This window comes from Peromyscus maniculatus, chromosome 6, assembly GCF_049852395.1.
Source record: "Peromyscus maniculatus bairdii isolate BWxNUB_F1_BW_parent chromosome 6, HU_Pman_BW_mat_3.1, whole genome shotgun sequence".
Classification (NCBI taxonomy): Eukaryota; Metazoa; Chordata; class Mammalia; order Rodentia; family Cricetidae; genus Peromyscus; species Peromyscus maniculatus.
The window spans coordinates 99,900,572-99,922,622 of record NC_134857.1 but is presented as its reverse complement, the minus strand read 5'-3'; positions in this window follow the sequence as shown (position 1 = coordinate 99,922,622).

The window sequence follows — 22,051 nt, the reverse complement described above, 5'->3', positions numbered from 1 at the left end:
CAACACCTGGAACACTGACCATGTCTTACAGTTCTGGCGAGGAGATTAAGGCATTGCATACACAGAATAGGGGAAAAGTCTCAAGAATATACATAGTGCCAACTGTTGAGAGTAAGTTCTTTGGACACCAAGCAGATAGAGCCAATGATAGGAGTTAGTATGATCCAATGGGGGAAAAAAGTGCAATGTAAATTATGGAATGGAGAGATCCATCTTTATCATACATAGCAATGTATGTTGGTAGAAGAAGTATGGTATTGTGAGATGAGAAAAGAATGCCTTACCAAAGTCTGCTTTTTACAGAGAGATTGAGACATGGGACCCTCTTGTAGAAAAGGGAACTGTATAAAAGCATATCTTGCAGACATGAAAGAATTGTTTTGTTAGGAATATTATTGTCCTTAAAATATTGTTCCCATGTCTATTACTTTTTAACTTGGTAACCATGAGTGCTGTGAGAGCAGGATGTGTCTGGCTTGATATTTTGTTAAGGCTGCAAAAATGCTTAACTCTATGTTTAGAATAAGGTGATGTAGGGGGTGGGAAAGTGTACTTGTGGAAGCATAAAGGGGGGCAGTAGGGGTTTATAATGAGTATGATATACTTCTTAAAATATTATGTATTTATTAAATACATAAACAGTCAATAATAAAGCTGTTCATGTAAGCCTGGTAGAAAAAAATCTGTAAAGTATAAATAAAGACACTCAAGCTATTTGGGGCCACTTGAGTGTAATCCACTTGGTACTCAAAATATTTCTTTGTGCCAATGCCCCTTTCCCCTCTCAGGACCTGAACCTGAGCCAAGGCTAGACCTCAGTATGAGTGTGATGGTTAATTACAGTTGTCAGCATGACTAGATTTAGATTAAGCTAGGAAGTATATCTCCAAATGTGTCAGTAGGGTGTTTTCTGATTTAACTGAGGACTGAAATTCTACCACGAACATGAGCAACCCACACCCACTGAACTGCAGCCAAGGGCAGAATAAAAGAGAAAAAGTACACTTATCTATCTGTGTGTCCTAAAAAGACACAATGTGACCACTCATTTTACACTCTGCCACTACACCTTTCCTACCATTATGGACTGTATCCTCAGACCATGAGCTAAAGTAAAACTTTAAGCCCTTAAGTTGCTTTCAGTTAGCTGTTACCATCACAGTATTGAGGAAAATACAAATGTTACCTTGTGTGGCAAAAGTACTTTTAAATATATCTATTTCCCATTTAACATATTTATTCATACAATATATCTATTCTTGTTTTAGCAATGTGAAAATGCTCCTCTAATCTTCTATTGAGTTATTCTTATATCCTTGATGCCCTACTTACTTTCCTATGGCTGTGACAAAACACCATGACCAAGCAACTTACAGAAGAAAGCATTTAACTGGGGGCTTGCTTATAGTTTCAGAAAGTGAGTCCATGATCATCATGGCAGAGCACAAGGCAGGAGGAAGGCAGGCATGGAGCCTGATCAGTGCCTGAGAGCCTACATCTTATCTGCAAATTGAAGGCAGAGAGAGAATCAAAGACTGGGCCTGGCATGGGCTTTTGAAACCTCAAAGTCCACCCCCAGCGACACACCTCTTCCAATAAGGCCATCCCTCCTAATCCTTCCCAAAACAGTCCTACCAACTAGGGACCAAGCATTTTTTTTAAAAAGAAAAATATAAACCTATGGGATCCATTCTCATTCAAAACTCCATACTTGACTACATTTTTTCTAGATATTCTATTTTAGTGTTTTCACATCTTCATTATTTTCTTTTTTTTTCAATGTATTTTATACTTAGATATCCTTCAACATTTCCATACATTTTAAATCTACTCTGTTAAAACTTCTTAGCTCTGTCTCCAGAAGTCAAAGAGGCTTGTTACAGGTGTGTGCCATTCTGCTGACTCTTCTCTACAATGCACTGCTTCCCCAACTGCTTGGCAATGTTGGAAATGGAGCTTATACACATCTGGACTGTGGGACACCTACGCTGTGTGTTTGGGGTGCATGTCTCTTACAGTATATTTGAATATGTTTACTTCAGATGCCATAGATGTGCCATCAGTTAGAAGGTAACTTTAGTTTACATTTTAATTAAAATATATCACTTCCCCCTTTCCCCTCCAATATCTCCCATGTCTCCCCCCTCCAACTCCTCCCATGCCACCGCTTTCACTCCCTCTCAAATCGATGGCCTCTTTTCCTTTAATTATTATTGAGATACATATAATGCATGAATATATAAATTCAACTTGCTGAATTTATTGATTGTGGCTTGTATGTATATGATTTCAGGGGTAACAGCTTTGTATTGGGTAACCATTAGCAGGTTCATCCCTGGGAGAGGCTAATTCTCATTCTATCAGTAGTCATTAGTTGTCTGTAGTTCTTTGTCTAGGGGTGGGACCCTGTAGGTTCCCCTTCTGTGTTAACATGTCTATTGATAGATATTGTCATTGTTCAGGTCTTATTTAGGCATCTATAACATTAAGGTACCATGGAAATAACTTCCATATTAGTTCTGGAAGACACAATCTCACAGCAGACTTTCTGGTCCTTTGATTTTCACAATCTGTCTACACCCTTTTCTTCCATGTTCCCTGAGCCTTAGGTGCAGGATTGTGCTGTAGATGTTTCCGTTGGGGCTGGGTTCTTCGCAGGTATAGATCTCTTCATTACTACCAGCAGTGGTTTTCTGTAATCGTCTCCACTTGTTCTACATAGAAGTTTCTTTGATAAGGAGTGGGAGCTACACTTATCGGTGGACATGAGGATGAGTTTTAGAATTCAGTAAGGAATTTTGATGGTCTAGTAAACTAATGGTAGTAAGTTATTTTCTAAGATCCATGACCCCACTGGCTCTGGATGGTTAGCTAGGTTTCTAATACCGGACATGGTTTCCCTCCTGCTGAGTGAGCCTTAATTCCCATTAGACTGCCAATATGTGATTGTACTTTGGGGATATCTTGTCATGCTGGTCATTGCTATAGTTCATTGACATCACAGCTGGATAGGGCTATCGATTGTTTCTCTTCTTTGTCAGTGTATATAGTACTTTCTGGTACTGTGAAAGCTAGACTGAATGGAAGCTTTCAGGTTGGAAACCACTTGAATCTTCCAAGTTCAGTGTCTAGAGTGTGTGGTGTTTTCAGCAATAGGGATTTACCTTCAACTTCTAAAAGGCAGCAGCAATACCCTCCAGTGTTTTGGGAGTCACTTGCACAACCCTCAGCAACAACCCAACCAATAACATGATCAGAGGTTTCTTATGCCTGGTAGTGAGGTTTTCATTACATAGTTTCTGGCTCTTGTGCCATGGCCAGCCCAAGTGACATAAGTTCATTTAAGCTATACTTTTACATATTATGTATAATTTTAGGCAAATATAAAAATAGTATGATTTCTTGAAGTTTTAGGAAGCATTCTTGATATTATTCCTTCTCTCACAGGGCCTTTGTTTTTCTGGATATAGGTTATCTCACTCAATATATATTTTCTTGTTTCAATCATTTACCTGAAAATATCATGGTTTCATTCTTCTTTATAGCTGTATAGTATTTCATTGGTATATGTGACACATTTTCATTACCATTAATCATTTAGAAAAAATCAAATAAAGAAAAAAACTCACAGAGTGGGAGAGAATGTTTACCAATTGTACATCTGACAAAGGATTGATATCATAAATATATAAAGAATTCCATAAACACAGCCAGAAAAACAAATGACCCAGTTAAAAAAATGGTCTATGGGTCTAAACAGAGAATTTTCAATAGAAGAAATAAAAAATGACTAAGAATTGAGATTCTACCTGGCTGATTTTCATTTTATCCTGCATTCTTAGGAGTTAGTACTAAGACAGAATTTTATAGTTTTGTTTTTAAAACTTCTCTAGAATTTGAAGATCAGCATATGTTTTAAATGTTTTCAACAAAACTGGTTATGAAACGAGTCTGTTTCTCTGATGTGCCCTTGATGTAGCTACTACAATGGATTATGAGTTTGGTTGGAGGTTCAAGCTTATTTTTTTATAAAGTCATCCAAAACTTAGGATTCAATTTTCATAATCAACCATAAATCCTGAAATTTTAGCTTGCTTTTGTAAATTTATCAATTTAACTTTTAAGATTAATTTTCTGCAGTGAAGGAGATACATAGGAAGCATAGTTTTCTTCATACAGGGTTGTCAATATCTTTCTAAGCATCAGTCTCACTTGATGCTTGGAAAGATATTGACAAGAGTCTCGTTGTAAAGTTAGTAGCTTATGGTTTGAATATAAATAAGATGTTTGAAATATGATATAAAGTGAAATGTGATATAGTTCCTGAGCCTCATAAGCTTTTTAAAAAACCTCTTATTTTTGTTCCCATTTCATAATAAAAGGATTAGTGTTTGCTTACAAATCATGTGGATATTAAAGAAAATGATAATAATCATATAACTTGTTACTGACTATTAAGTGATTATTCTGGCTAGATGTTGTTATAAATATCCTATATGTGTTATCTAATTAATTCTTTAGAATAATCCCATAGTAGTATTAGTCCAATTTCACCTATTTTTAGATAAGAAAACTAATGTTTGGCAAGGTGCCGAAGGTCATATTTCAGGTAAGCAACTAATCTGGGATTTGAATACAGACTCAAAGTATTTGTTCTTAAACCTCTAAAGATATGTGGTCTACAAAAAAAGATACATAAACAAATATCTATAATTTGAGTTAATAAATGTGAATTTTAACCTTGGGTTTAAGTAAGTAAGCTCTAAGTCATTGGAATATCATGTCTGCTAAGTTTGCTTTTGTGTGAGGTCACATGACTTTGGACAGTGTCAGTCCCTCCAGATAGCATTTAGAAGGAAAGATGACTAAGCCAGAAAGGTCAACAATGGGCAGGATGCTTTGGTCAAGAGTCTCAGATAGACCAGAATCTCAGATCTAGCATGTGGGTGTCAGATGATCATGGTTACATGACTCATACACACTGAAAACTGTAACAGCAGTTTAAAGCGATTCTCTGGGCTCACAATAGTCTTTGCATATTGTCACACATTGATCTCAGGAAAAGTCCCCATAGAGAGAGTGGGACTCCATGAGGGAAGTCACCAGAACATCTGTTTGGTACTTTACTAGACTGTACCCTGGGCTTTCTTTCTTTTGCTAATTTTAATCTGAATCTTTTCCCCTGTAACAAACCATAACTACAAACGTTAACTGAAACAGATGGTGACATTGAGAAAGTCCAGAGCTTGTGCCTGGTATCAGAAGTGAGTGTGGATTGTATTTCTATGATTGTATATCTGGACAGCTTTCCGCAAACCTAGGGCTTTAGGAAGTCACAGGAAACAGAAGACAGCAATGCATGGAGAAGTTGAAAAATGCAGAGTTTAGGCCATTGTTTAAGAAAGTTATTCTAGAAACAGTGAACCATCCATGCAAAGGGAAGCATAAGAAAACAAATATAATACAATTTACTCAAATAGACCATGTGCAAATGCTACCAACCAACTAACCAAGAAAACAAATATCAATTAAATTATAATATATGATAAACTAAAGCACATAGCCTCATGACTGAGATATTAGAAGTATCATAAGAGTAATAAAGGTAAAAGCAATTATTAGGAAAGTTATTCTGAATAAATGTGGCCAATACACTTGGAATTTCAAGGCCAAGAATACCTGAGAAATATTGATGAAAACTGTTGACAAGTAAAAGTATTTGGAGAATAATAGAAAGTTAGACTCTAAAATTGGTGTGAAATATTCCAGTGAGCCAGTTTCTTTGATAAGAACTCAGCATCAAGTATGTATTTCAACAGTCATAACATTTTAGGATTACATTGCGTGTGCAACAAAACTGATGCTCCAAGAAGCGACAGCATTCCCCAAGGTCAAAGAGCTATTAAATTGGGAGACTAATGTGTTCAAGTATATCATTCTTGTTATAGGGTACCTATTCAAGGGTTTGCACTGTACCTGTAACTGAGACCTTAAAGGGGTGATGTGCTGATAATACCTCTTTAAAGTATCACTAGGCACTCTGGGGAAAGACTGCTAACAAAGAGACTAGTGACCTTTGGCAAGTGTCTGGGCTGATAATTTATGGCCATAAACTAAGCAAAAGTAGTAGATGAGATACATAAAGGAAGAAGAAAGCAAGAACAGCTCTGAGCTTCCTGGGTGTGTTATGTTGAGAGTCATGAAATGCACGGGGGCAGGGGTGAAATGTGGTCAAATTCAAAGGTTTGTAAAGTCCCAGGTACTTGTGAGACACCATTATTAAGACATCACATGTATCTGAAGGAAGTACCTGAGGCATATTTAGATGTCATCAGTACATGTCCAAGTTGAGAACATCCAAACAAATGAAATAACCCCAGGGCAGCATAGAGAGGCAGAGAAAATGACCAAAGCTGGTTCCCAAAGGAACTCTAACATTTAAGGGAAACTAAAAGTAGCATCTATAACTGTCAAGAGAGAAGCAGGAAGAAGGTCATTCTGCCAGTGTGCCGGGAAAGAGGAATCAACAGCAGTATTGCAGAGATGGGACACAGGCAAAGAATGACAATTAGGTCATTCAAAATGGCCCGAGCAGACACTACTTGGTGATCATGATTAATGAAGACCAGGATTATATTGTACTGAGTTTAAAATGAAGTATCAGTTAGTGTTTGCTGTATTTTTCAACATTTGCCTAGATTCATCCATATGGGATAGTAATTTAGGCAACAAACAGCTGGGTGAATTTCCAGCACTGAGTTGGATTTAGGCAACCTTTTTTCTATTGGTTTTAGCTATTGATCAGCTATTGGACGTTGTCTGGCTGTCAACTGGGTTGACCATGTGTTGCTGGCACTATTTTGCTCATATGAAATCCCAACACCCTAACAGAGACTCAAGACAGTAGATGAAAAATGGAAGAATTCTTTCAAATAGGAGTTGGGGTGGCACATTATCACCACTGTTCCACTCTATTAGTCAGAGTAAATCCCAGCCATACTCAATGAAAAGGGAAATAGACTTTTTCTCTGGATGGAAGGAGCAGTAGGCACTTTGTAAGAGGATACAAAGACTGATAAAAAAAAAAACTGGGACCATTTGTTGCAACCTACCAGAGATGGTAGCAACTAGATAGTAACATGCACTATTGCCTAGCATCATCAGCTAAAGAGCAGTGATGTAACAACAAATACCCTTAAAGGATAAAGAAGTTTCTGCAAGGCTTTTATTCTCTTTAGCAGGATAATAAAGTTTGCCTGTGGAGTTCTGATGTCTTCAGCTTTATCTGGTGTTCTGTAAATCATCAGCATTCATCTGGTTTTCTATTAAAAGTCACCACAAACATGACCCATTCCCAAATTCAGAAATATCTGAACTTTTGTATCTATTTGAAGATGAAAATATTTTTTGTCTGATCTGGGAAGGTGTGTTCTTGTTGAATCCCATTTTCCAATTAGTCACTGTGGTTTTTAATACAACTTTCTTCCTCTGAGAAGCAAATGCTGTAACAGAACTGTAGTGTAGAGAAATTGGCAGAGGAGCTTACCTAGGACTTTCCACATATAATTTAATTTAAGCATAAATGATGTTTTATCAGCCTTCAGAAACATTTTTGTTTCATCAGTGGGGACTTGTTAACTAGCCAGTTTACATACAAATCTTTTGCTACAAGTCCTACATATCTGAGAAGCCTGCTTGTATGGAGTTGCAGAAATGCAGCTTAGGAGTCTCAATGGATCAGGGAACAGCTCTCTTTATACTATAATTAGTATCCAAGTCTAGGGTGTTGCTTATGATGTCAATATAAAGCCACCTTTCTTTTTAGGGTAGCTTAATGAGATATATTGAAAAACAAATTTATTGACACTCATTGATAACTGAGAAGTCTGTATCACCAGGAGGCCAAGACTTCTCACATCGAAGAGCCAATCATAATAACAGTAGCAGTAATAATGACAAAGGATACCCAATGACAGGTGCTATAAGTGGATTTATTATAATTGTTCCAGTACCTACCAAGCAGAAGCTAAGAGCTAGTCTCAGCATATTGAAGGTGATTGTTAATTTTTAACAGAGCTAATGTTTATTAGTGACGGGTGATAAGCTTTAAGTATCTTACGAATAATAAATACACTAGTCACATACCTCATATCTGTCACAAATAGGTCTTCAAGACCTGTGGAGCTAAGAACCCTTTGTTTGCCCTTGGAGACCTTGCATACACAGATGACTGCAGAATGCACCTGAAGAAATCGAGGCCAAGTTCTCACATTTTAACACTGAAAATCATGGGAGAATGTGTGGCACTCTCTCAAACCTCTGAGGCTCTAGTGAAGTTCTGAGACAAGGCAAAGTTCATCTCGAATGTTTTAGCAAATAGAACTGTTAGAAAATGTTTCTCTTGTTCCCTGGCCCTGTTGAATTTGTAACACTTAAACACCTGTGTCCATCAAACAGAACACACAGGATCACAGCTAGAGCTGCTCTTGACTTTGCAATTTCATTGACTGACAGTTTAATATCTATTTATTTTCACATCTGACACTAGTAAAGACAGGCTGGCATCATGAATGCCAAGACATTATGCTGACAACTGTATTTTTTTTTCCGTCTTTGGGGGTGGTGGTGGAGAAAGGTTCAACATTGTGAAGAAAAGTGTTCTTTTCAACTACCACAGCTCCAATAAAGGCCAAATTATAGTTCAGATATAATTGGCAGTAGCTATTGATAGGTTACCTGTAATATTTATACAGACATTGGTACATTCAATTTGAGATTCACTAGTAAACTCACTGCTACAACTACACTGCAGAACAGAATGTGTAATTATACTATTTAAACAGCTGAAGCAGCTGCCTTGACTGTGGACTGTGTAAACAGTGTTTTCCAGGCTCAAGTGGAATGTTTCAGATATGGTCTCTTGTTTTCAGCCTCTCCTAAAGTGTCTGAAACACAAACCAGAGTTCTGGCTCCACTCAGGCTTCCATAGTAGCTGATCGAAGCTCCAGATGAGAAACAGCTGCACAGTGAAAGTAAGGTGGGATTTAAAATCTCAAGCAAGCCCACAGCCACAGAGATGAAGCGTGTCATGTCCGGACTGGGCTCCAGGCACAGTATATTTAGTTTCTCTATGCTGGAACAGATAGCAGCAAAAGCCTCTGCCTCCTCTGTTTACACCTGCTATCTAAAAATAAATAAATAAATAAATAACTCAATTTTACTGCACTGCTATGTATGGCTGGGGACATATTAAGAAGATGCTGAGATCATTGAACTTTTCCTTCTGCCATCTTGGGGGTTTTCCCAGGTTTAGTGGTAAGGTCTGATGATTCAGAGCAGCAGATTCTCCATGCAACCATCATGGCTGTACCTGCTTCATAATCCGGCAGTACTGAATGGATGGACTTGGCTGCCTAACGGGTTTAGCACTGAAGCACCCAATTACATCTCACAGTCCTCCCCCACCCCATGTCATTTTGCCAAGTCCTCTAGGAATGAAATATGCTCTCTAAACTGAGGGTTTTCTTCGAGTACAATCATTGACAGAAATTAGTCCTGAGATGGATTGTGGATTTCCACAAAAATCACATTAATTTCAGTTCTTGGCAATTACAGGATAATTAGTGTGATTGATGTAGCAGCCTCATAAATAAATATTTTGGAGGCATACAGGGTTTTGGTTTGTTTGCTTGCATTGGTTTTTGTTGTGTTTGTTTGTTTAGGCTTCATTGTTGGCTGAAATAAGACCTGACTTAGACCTGGGGTTCCTGGGGGTTTTCTGCAAAGGGTCATTCAGGAAGGGACAAGGGAAGGAATGAGTCAGGACCCTACTTTCCTCTAAATTATTAATCCTTCCTGGAGCCTGGTTCCTGTAGCTGAATCATCACTCCCCATCTGCTGAGTCTCCACCTCTCTTTTAACCAGACTCCCTAGCCTTTGGCTGTCCTCCTTCTTTACTAGCCTCCAAACAACGCTGACACACGGTGTTAACTCTTCTCCCCGTGGTTTCCTTTCCTGCTTTTATTATCCACCATTTTTCATACTTTGCAAGTTTAAAAATCTCCCAGTCTTGGTAAAAAGAAATAGGAAATTGAAAGTATTTCCAGAAACAGAATGTTAGGAAGTTGTTGAGAATGGGAAAATCATGAGTTTTTTTTTTAAGGAAATATGGATGACCAAATAGACAGTATTAAGGGCATACAGAGAGTATGCAGTTTAAAAGAAGAGGGTCAGGTGTTGATTTGACTGACAGAGAGTGGAAAACACATCCAAAAGTGCCTGGGGAGTGAAAGACGGGATTCACATCCTTTTCTGTTCTACCATGCACGTGACCTGGCCAAGAAAAGGGTGCACTGCAAGACACGTTTTGTCTGTGACGCTAATGCAGGAGTTTGTGCTATTGAAATTCCATCTCCTTTGTGCCCTTTCCCAATGGGCAGGAACCAAACAATTCAGTTATGGATACAGAGAAAAACATATCGCAGAAGTAAGTTTAGAGTGGAGGGCTGAGGAGAAAGCTCAGTTAGTATAAGGCTTGATGGGCAAGTGTGAAGGACTGTGTTTGTTCTCCATCACCCACGGGGTTATAATCCCTGAACTGGGAGGCAGAGACAGGATGACCCCTGGGACTTGGTGGCCAGCCAGTGTGGCCAAATTGAAAGCTGTATATTCAGTGAGGGACATTGACTCAAAAGACAAGTGGGAAGTAATTGTAGAGGACACCTGATGTTGACCTCAGGGCTTCACACACAGGCACACAGGTACACACTGTGAGCAGGGGTACAGTTAAACCACCACACTAGGCCACTCCATGAGTGGAAAGAGGATGGTTGATTTGGGGAAGATCAAAGCTGCTGCGATGGGAGGCAAAGAAGTTAGCAAAAGATAAGGAAGCCTTGCCAGGTATATAAAGGAAACAGGCTGAAATGGTAAGGAAGCCTGTAAACGGGAACAGCCTGGAAGTTAGAGCAGTGGTGGGGGAGGTCTGCAAGCCAGAACAGCCAGGGAGCTAGCATGAGGCTTTGGTATATGTTACAGGTATATGCTAGTAGGGACTAGATGCCCCATCTGTCAGAGGTAGGGGGAGATAAGGGAAGTGGCTCCTCCTTACAGACAGAAAGTCTGGTTTCTGAGGAATGCTGAGTATAAGCTTTAACCTGTGCACCAGCAATCTTTCTGCACACTCTGTCACAGAGTCCAGCCCTAGCTCAGCCCCGACGGTCATTTTGTCAGTGGCACTGCTGCTGTGGGTGTTCAGGGCTCATGACCTAACACAATGAGTTCACACATAAGTGCACACACATGTAGATGTGAATTCATGGATGCACTGCCCACACACATATTATACCTAGACCCATTTTTTTTTTCTAAAAGTAAATTTATTCCCTGTGCTTCTTCATTGAATGGAAAGAAAACAACCACCTATTTTATGTGATATCAAATCTGGTCATTCCATTGTTGTTTACTTTCATGCTAACAGTGATGGCTCCTTCCCCTTCCTGCTGCCACCTCGGGCCTTACTCTGGGGTCTCTAGCAACTAGAAGCCTGACACAGTGTTGCTCTACTAGCCAGCTAGCCTGACTCCCAGACATTACAGTGGAGCTGGGAAAGAGATGAGCCTGTCATATGACCATAATATTGGTGTTTATAGCCTCATAAAAAGAATAGAGTTTTAAGGGTGAGTATAATTCTCCATTATAATGTCATCTTTGAAAACAAAGCTATTTTGCTGAAGTGAGCTAAGCAGGCAGACAGTCAAGTGAGGCAGAGCCACAACTCAGGCACTTCATTTTAGCACTCAGAGATACTCTTTGGGGGTTATGGGAGTGGATGGAGAGATGGCTCAGCAGTTAAGAGTCTGGACTGCTCTTGTAGTGGACCTGAGTTTATTTCCCAGTACCCATCTAGCTAGCAACTGCCCATGATTCCAGCTTCATGAGCACTGCACTCATGAGCACATACCCACACCCAGGCACATACACACAAAGACATGAAGGGCTACTGCTTTGAATATGAGATTATGGAATTTCTCACAGAAGTCTTCTTGCTATAACCTATGTCAATATAAGTGGTTCAAGAGCCAAAGTTCAAATGCCATCAGCCACAGTTGACTAAGAATATCCTTAGTGGGAACTATAGCTAGAAACCCCTCATCATTCTTTTAATAATTATTATTTTAATTATTCCTCCACAGGAACTCTCAACACAAAAAAGAAATTCTTATAACTACTCTCTGGTTTTAAAATGAGGAATGGACAATTTGAGACTGGCTTATTACTAAATTGCATTTATGAGCATTTTATTTTACTTACATGTACACAAAAATAGTGATTTTCCTTTATAATGTATTAAATATCTTTTCCTGAGGACTGTATTATACTACCCAGGATATACTATGAATTTTGTATGGCACAATACCTGGGAAGACATGAACAAATATCTACCCAAGGTGATGAACTAATGAGTTTCACTGAGGCTGCTTACAGGAGTATGGGTGGGGGGTTACATACAAAAGCATAAATGGCACAAGACAGATGCATCACCAAAAGTCCACCCCAGTGTGGGTAACATCTCACAAACACTGGAAACAGTACATACTGCACAACTTTCAGGAAGCAGGACAGGTTAGAGAATGTCTGTTTGCCTGGTCTGAGAGTGTCTTACAGTAGACTTCCCTGTAGATACAAGCCTGGGGGAGGAGGTGCCTGGTAAATCTGGTCAGTTTTAGGGCTTTCTGAAGCTTTTGAGTTCTTTACTTTCTGGGTTTAAAAATGTCTAGGTGAATAGGGAATTGTTTCACCTCTCTTTAAAATAGTGATTCTCAACCTGCGGGTTGGAATCCTATTGGGGGCATCCGATGACCCCTTCACAGGGATCACCTAAAAGATATCCTGCATATCAGGTATTTCATTATGATTCATAACAGTAACAAATTACAGTTATGAAGTTGCAATGAAATAATTTTGTGGTTGGGGTCTCCACAACATGAAGAAGTATATTACAGAATTTCAGCATTAGGAAGGTTGAAAACCACTGCTTTAGACCATTCTGTATCTTAATGAAGCTTCCCTTCAAGATTGAATGTTTTCTCTTGGAGGAAATCACTACATTACATAAGCTACTGGTTCAAATGTTCATACCTCAAATACAGACATTTGGAATGTCCAAATTTATGAAATGTCTTTACAAGTTCAAAATGGCTCCCCTGCCAATCAAATATTTCAATCATCATTATTGCCTGGGAAAGAGATAATAAAAGCAGTGCAGTTCTGAAAAACCTATAGGGACATTTATCTGCTTTTGCTCTGAGATGTTCAGACTGATTGCTGCTTATCTCCCACAAGGAATCACCATAACACTGCTCCTGTTAAGTAGTTTCACAGTTGTGTGTCTTGGAGAATTGCTCTTGGTCTCAGGATTGCAGAATGCATTTGAGCTACTCAAATGGTAGGCATAACAACAAATATCATTTAAAATTAAAGAGACATTTGTCTTTAATCAGCTCACAGATTGCAGGGCCAGATAAAAAGAGAAGCTGCCTAACAACTGAGTACTTCCCAGATCTTAGTAATTTTCTGTGCTAATTCAACTGCACATTTAGCATGACAGTGCTGCTCCTGTACACGGCTTGCCCATAACGAGTGAGTTGGGATCCAGCATTTCATGCATTACATTTGTCTTCATAGTTACCTTGAAGAAAGATGAAAGGCAAGAAAGCATTTGTGTGTGATTTTATCTCCAAGCACACAGGGCAAGTAAGAGTCTAGACTGTGGTGTGACATCTGCTGTTGGGTGGAAGGGTCCCTTAACTACAAAGCTATTTAAAAGGCTCATTTCTACAGAATAGTTCACAAGGAAGAACACGTATCTCCAGTTCTCATTGTGAAGTGATAGGGGGAACCCACACATTTAAAAAAGATCCTCCCAAAACTCCTTAAAGAGAAATCAGCATGCCATTGGAAGTATTTAAATGTGCAGTCTTGGTTGTTCTCACAAAACACAATATGGAACTTAGCTCCTAGCTGTTCTGAGATGTGCCTTGGTAGGTGTTAACTTCCACATTAGATGTGAATTGTGACATTGATAGATTCTCCTGCCCAGGTACAGGAGAACAATTGTAGACTATTATGTATACAGTGCTTCAAAACCAAAACGTTTTACTCTTCATAAATAAGCAAACATGCTTGTCAAAATTTACCACATTAAAAACCTTAAGTATGCCCAAGGTATTGAACTCTATTTTCACCTCCAAATAATGGACTCTAAAATTGTATTTGTGAAAAAGAGAAAACAAAGGATGAAAGAATTTGAATACTTTTGTTTAAAAAGCCATACATTACCCCCAGACTTTGTTTGCAGTTATTTGTTACTGTCCTAATGAGCATATCCATAATCAAGTGTTTTCTTGGAAATCTCTAAAGAGAGCTACATTTTCAACTAGGGTTTGGAGTTCTCTCAAATCCTGTGCACCTGGTATGTAGCTTCCCAAAGTAAAAGAAGCAAAAAACTTCCATTCAATCACAGAAAACTAGAGAGTGAACACGATTATGATTCCTGGGCTGGTGCGATGGCTCAGCAGACAAGAGTCCCTCCCTCTAGCCTGATGACCTGAGATGGATTCTCGGACCCATGTGGTAGAAGGAGATATCGACTCCTGCAATTTGTCCTCTGACCTCCACACTCACCTAATAACACGTGTGCATGCACACAATACTCACCTGTAAACAGTTAATTAATTATTAAAAAGTGCAATTTAAAATGTAAGTAAATAATACTTTTTTCCAGGTGTGCAGGCTGCCTTCACATTTAAGTAACTGTCTCTGGTCTCCTAGAAAGTTAAGCCATGGAGTCGCTACAAATGATAACTGAGCACCAACCACCACAGGAGGGTGACTAGCCTGTTTTTCATCATTCCATTTTCTCCTGAATAAAAGTTGATTTAAAATAAAACTTTATTCTTTGCTTATTAAATGAATATAAACATATTGCTTGAAGATGAAGGAGAGTCTGGCCTATTTTTCTTCTCTGTTGCTGTTATAGAGCACTTACCAAAACCACTTTAGCAGGAAAAGTGTTTATTTGGCTGGCAGATCCATCATAGAGAGAAGCCAAGTAATTCAAGGCAGGAACCTGGAAGGCAGAACTGAAGCAAAGACCATAGAGGAATGCTGCTTACTGGCTAGTTTCCTCTAGCTTGCTCAGCTACCTTTCTTACACAGCTCACACCCTTCAGCCCAGGAGTAGCACAGACCATCATAGGCTAGGCCATACTCCATCAATCAAGAAAATGCCCCCCCTCCCCCGACATATGCCAGTAGGCCAACGTGATAGAGGCAATTCTACAACCAAGGTGCACTCTTCCAAAGTATGTCAAGTTGACAACCAAGGATAGACATCACAGAGATACAAAATCATCCCACAGTCTCAGCTTTCTCCACACCTTCCAGCCTCAATAGACTCCATAGAGGGCTGCCTGTGAGTGTGCTTCTTCTGGCTTTGCCTTTATAGCCATCACTTTCTCCTCTAACAAAAGACTCATTCCACCATTTTTCAATTAATTTGCTTTAAGCATCTTCTCAGTCTCTAATAGATGGGGTTTCGTTTCCCTCAGTCCTACCAAATTACTTTTAGTTTCTGTATTCAACCTTGCAATTTAAAACACATTTTTTTAGTCTCCATTCCTTGTTACACAATGGTAGCTCTTAATTCTAAATTTTTTAAAACAATTGTATTGACCATCCCACACATCTGTCCATCTCCTTTCAATTGCATCTCTCACAGTCATAATCATCTCTCACAATCTAGCTTCAGCTTTTCCTCATAAGAAAGCCTTTTGTTTTTGTCTGTGGGTGGCGTCTTAGTGAACCAGTATTTGTAATATCACAGCTATGTAAATATTGTTCATTTCTAAGTCATAGAGTGTGCAACAATTCCATTTCCTCTGGAAATATGTACATGCCTTCCCAACCACTGAGAGTTCATATATGCAACTGCCTCGCAGTGTCCAGAAAACACTGTTTGGGGCCAATTTCCCTCCTCATACTATTCCTTGTTTTATTGCTTTTTCCCTCCCAAATTTGTATTTTGGGGGGGCAGTGCTCACCTAAAAGTTTCCTTCTGATTTTCAATTGTCAAACAACTCTTTTCATAGCATTTATTAGATTTTGAGAATGGAGAGCAAGGGAGAAGAGGAAACTGAAATAGCAAATCCATCTTCTTGAAACAAAAGCTTTTAAAAGTTCAACCTAAGCGTAAGCATCCCCCCCCCTTAAACAGGAGGCAGGATGGATTACACAACTATTAAAGACCAAAGAGTGCTGGGTTCAGCCAGTCATTTAGGGTGCACTTCCTGAACACACACAGACATCTCCATAAAAGGCTAAGCTCCCTACCAATCCCAATCAACCACCCACTGAAAAGTGATGGAAGTAAAATGACAGGTATTTAGTGCTGTAGAAATGGTTTAATCTAACAGTGTCTTGTTGGGTAATGCTCTGTCCAAAGTAATGCTGATTATGCCTGTTGTTATTATGCGGTTAATATTACTAAATTTAATATCAATACCCACGGAGAAGCAATGGTTATTTTTCATGGAAACTCCATGGTTCCAATTTGTACCAATTGAATGTTAAATAACTCACAAAAATAACTCATAACAAAAGGGCAGGAAGACATAATTTATGTGTCTTAAATTGGATAATATGTTTCCATGAAAGCTAAAGCAACTGAGTACATTCAGCATGTATGAAAGAAGGCTGACTTGGAACTCAACTAGTTTCACTAATTTCATTAAACAACAACAACAACAAAACAAAGAAACAACTAAGAAATGAAGAGAAGGGGGTATGAATAAGGTTAAGCAAGTTTCTAGTTTTCTGTCTTCGAATAAAGGTTTGGCTAAAGCATCTCTTTTCAAGCCATTGTTTGTAAATCTAAAAATAACCTTCCCTTTAAGGAAGCCTCTGTACATAACCATTCTGTAGGAAGCCCTGAGGGCAGAGGAGACTTTTACTTAAGTGAAAAGCTAGCCTAAGAATCACCTTAAGGCAAAAGCCATTATATGCTTCTCTTCCATCCTTTGCGCCAGCCAAAAGCAGAGCTTCCCACTGATACGAGCCAGTCCACAACTCATCTCTCATTAGAGTCTATGGAAATCTGAAGCCTGCATCACCCAACGATGCTCATTAAGTGTCTAAAATTAGGCGTTATTTTCATGGGCAACAGCAGGCATTCTTTCATATAAAAACACATGCATATACTCTAGACATATTGTATACATAAATATATATTTGTACACATATACAGATAGATATGGGATATTATGTATACATAGGACATATACATAGTACACGGGACATATATCCTGTGAGCTTCCTGATTTGCAAAGTGCATTGAAAGATTTCACTAGTCCTCATGGCTATACTGAGAACAGATTTCACACCGGTACCAAAAAAGAGCAGCAGCAGATATACCCAAATACCACATGGATTTTGATTCTGGGGATTGATTATCTGACCTCCTCTCTCAATTACTTGCTTATATCCTATTTCCAAAAGTATTTAGGAGTGTGGAGTAATTCAGTTACTACGGTCTAATGTATGAGAGTCATGTAAAATATTCCTCCAAGGGTAAGGAATGCAGAAATCCACCTCCAGTTGAACTTCACTTGATAATAAGGCTTAGTTTTTTTGTTTGTTTTTGCTTTTGCTTTTTTCTGATTGTTAGGATTCTGTACATGCACAGCTCGGGGCCTGGCATCTGGCATCTTACATCATCAGTGGGCACTGGTGACTATGTACCCACCGCATGGTCACACAATCCCTGCCTTAAAAAGCCAGATGGACGCCCACCCCTCTCTTTCTGTGTTTCCTCTCTGTTCTCTCTGTTCTCTCTGTTCTCTCTGTTCTCTCTCTCTCTCTCTCTCTCTCTCTCTCTCTCTCTCTCTCTCTCTCTCTCTCTCTCTCTCTCTCTCTCTCCCTCTCTCTCCTCCCACCATCTTCCTTTCTGTCCAGGCCTGGCTCTCCCTCCTATCCCCTATTTCTTTCTAATAAAGCTCTTTATAACTCTGGTAGTCATGGCCATGGTCTGTGACTTTTTCTACCTGTATCCAGTGCTGCCACTGTTTATCATAGCCATCACTGATTCCATGAGATAAGAAAATAAAAATTTCTGAGTTCTGTTTGATGTAATTAGAGCCACAAAGTATCCATGTCAGATTAAGAACTGTGTCCAAGGCATGAAGCTCACTGAAATGTTTCTATTCAGTGTATTCTGTATGATTTATAAGAATTGGAGCATAGAAGAGAGGGTGTGCTCCTGTGCATCTTGGCATCTTGGACCATGGGTCATCCAGTGTCTGCATCCCAGAACTCCCTGTTTCTTGACTTCCATTATCTCTCAAATCATCAGGACAATGCAGAAAAGCAGTTCCTTTTCTTATAAAACAATGCTAATCTATATAAAATGTCAGTCTCCTGCCTCAGCCCCTCCCAGGATACAGGTGTAAGTCTTAAGAAGGGCACCAAGTTCAATTTGCCTTCAGCATGGGGGAAAAAAGCAATTATTTGACTGTTAAGAAAAATCCTAATATCATTATCAGTTGTTCCTACTAGCCAGCTGATATCTGGCTATATTGTAAATGGATTTAAAATACATTTTGGAATCTCAAATTCAAATCATATGGAAATAACATAAGTCATCATAAAGGTGTTTTGAGATAATTCTAAATGTCAATTTAGCATATTTTCATATATTGGTTTTCTAAAGTGAATGAATAGCTTCTTTTATGAGGTAAATGTCATTTGGTCAAATGAGAAGGACAATCATATTTAAAGGTCAGCTAATATAGTGAGGTAGTTGTAGTCACTCGTGTTAAAATCTCACTATATTATCTTCTCGCAAGAGAACCTGTGCCTCTGACTACAGTTGCGCACAACAGCAAGGCTGCTTGTCTCCTTTGTTCCCGTTTTTTGGCTACTGTGTTGGTTTTTCTGTTGTTCTTCTTTTCATCTAAAACTACTTTTCCAGGGAACTCCATAGGATGATTGCCTCAAGGGTTTTTCTTTTCTTTTCTTTTTTTTAAACATTGGAGCCTAAAACTTTACCCTACCACATGACTTTTCAATGCAGACAGTTTTAAATTTTTGTTGTTATTGTTTTGAACTTGAAAGAACCAGGTATTTTTATCTGTCCAGAAAAATAAGGGTTCTCTTCAAGTCAAATCTAAATCTTCCTTTAAAAACAAAATAAAAAAATATGAAAATACAGATTATATATCTGTTTCAATGACTGCATTTGTCATGCACAGGAATGCCAAAACCACCATTGGCAGAAATTTACACTAAGGCAAATTCTTGCTTTCAAAAATAAGATACTACCAAAGGACTGCCAATTTGTCTTTTCCCTACTCTGCACATAATGCATGTGCATATGCATGTATGTGTGTATCAGCATGAACATATGTATATAGGCACACAGATGTATACATGAACAGGCACACACACACATGCACACACAGAGCTTTGATGCTTTATTATCATTTTTAATGGATACAAAACAACATTGTGGGAATATATATATGTTTTTATTTGTTTTGAAACAAAAGTATAATTCTAGTTTTTGGAGTGTAACTTAAAAGGTCAATATTTCATAATTATTTTTACCATTTAAATATAAAACAAATACAGGTAATTAGTAAGAATTTACTTGAACTCTTACCCTGATGCAAACTTCTTTAGCAGATTAATGACAACCAACAAGTTAAAAACTGAATGATTTTACATACAGTCATCATTTGTTTGATGAAGTATTTTAGCCCTCTATTTTTCTGTTTAACTATTTGTCATCTTAATTGTGGCCCTCTTAATTCACAAGTGGCCATAATAACCACAGTATAGTGAAGTCTGATAGTTACAATGTGTTTTTAATTTTTATTAAAAGGCAAGTATGAAGGTTAAAATTTTAATATGATATTCTCTCCCTTGTCTTTGCATTCTAACCTGACACATGAGTACAGGAAAATGCCCTGCCCTTTTCAGCCCCCAAATTAAAGCAGATTTTAGTACAGTTTCTTAAAACAGCAATGGTTAGAATCAATAAAAGGATTTGTTTTCCAGGTGGATGTGGTTTTAAAGGGTTGCCATAATTGATAGTCACTCAGATAAACTGGAATGCAAAGAAAAAGAAACAAAACAAACTTAAATATGACATTGGCTTTGGGACAATAAAGTAGGTATCAGAAGTGATCCCAACAGACACACACTGTGTACCTCGGGTCCAAGAAGAAACTGGGACTCCTTTCTAGCCAGTACACTATGGTAAAGGTCAATGGAAATTTTAGATAGTTGAAGTCTCAAAGGATTTGATTTAGATTGAAGCTACAAGGAGATATTCTGAGGTAGCCATGACTCAGGAGAAAGTCCCTAAAGGAGGGACTGAGTCTCCCTTAAATTCACAGCCCATCTATGCCAAGCTTGTTTGGGTTTCACTGTTGCAAGAATATCAACTCCATCAGTAGCAACCTGAACATGGATGAAGACGAAGGATTCAGGTGGAATACAGCCATCAGAGACACCTGGATTGTAGGCTGGCAAATCTATGAGGCAAAGAACCTAACTAAATCATGCCTGGACATGAGACCCACAGAGACTGCAAGTTGATATATGAGTATGCTTTGTGCCACTGTGTTTATGCTAATTTCTCACCCAGCAAGAGAAAACTCATAAAATTGAGTGATAGGATGTTTTCTTATGAACCGTATGTGGGAGACAATTGATATTGCTATTGTAAATGAGGCTGGGGATGGGAATGGATCAGAGAATTTGGGGGATTCCTTCTGAAACTTCTGAACTCTAAACCTTTCCTAAATGTAAGGAACTAGATGATGGATATAAGCTCTTTTCTCAAATGTGTGGCTAAGGGAACCTTACCAAACCCTGAAGCCTCATCCACTCTCCCTCACCAAAATCATGAAGAAAAAAAAATCATGCTGAAAATATGTGACAGACATCCTTATGTCCCTCACATGACCACTGATCCTCTATGAGGACCAATACCAGCAGCGCCATTGTTAAAGATTCATAGTAGACACTCAAGTTTCCCACCTACTCAGTAATAATCAAAAACAAACTCCATGTGTCGGTTCCAAAGATCATTGGCCCATTGAACTGTTTACCAAACATCAGCTGAACTCATATGAGAAACCTCTAGCCACGGGGACAGACTCTGTGCTGACATTGAGACTCTGTGACCTAATGCACCCACCTCATTAAGAAAATAACAGTTTTTCAGGCCATTGAATGTCTTAGGTGAAGACTGGGTAGGGTCAGGGAAGAGAGAAGTGTTTGAAACAGCTGAGGCTCAAGTGACATCTGAAGTCACAACTCCCTCCTTAGGAGTAATACTTACATGAACGTTGTTGGACTTCCATTTTACCACCAGCTCCCAAGTTATGACATAGAGATTTATTAATTATGAAAGCTTTGTCTTAGCTTAGGCTTATTCCCACCTATCTCTTATAACTTAAATCAACCTGTTTATATTAATCTATGTCCTGCCACATGGCTCATTACCTCTCCTCTATATTGTAATCCAACTTCCCTGTGCCTCTCTGGCTAATTCTGCCTCTTTTTCTCAGAGTTCCTATCTTTTCATGGAAGTCCTATCTATTCTTTCCTGCCTAGCTACTGGCTGTTCAATTCTTTATTAAACCAATCAGAAAGTGCCTTGGCAGTTGTACATCTTCATAGTATATAAAAACATTATCCCACAGCCATTTCTTATTTTGATTTCTTCCTTCTTCCAATTTTACCTGAGATGATCTACTACCTACTGAGATGATTCTAAAGGATGAGCCAAAATAATGGGAATGAAATTTGCTCTTGATTCAATACTGCTGAACTGCCAAGTCAAATCCACCAGAGTAAAAGAGTAGTTGACATTTCCCTTCAGTGCCCTCAGAGTTTCTTGACTTTCATGCTGTGACTTCCTTCTCAGGTGACATCTTTAGATGACATACCATCCTATCCTAGTTCCTGCTTTTACAGCCACTTT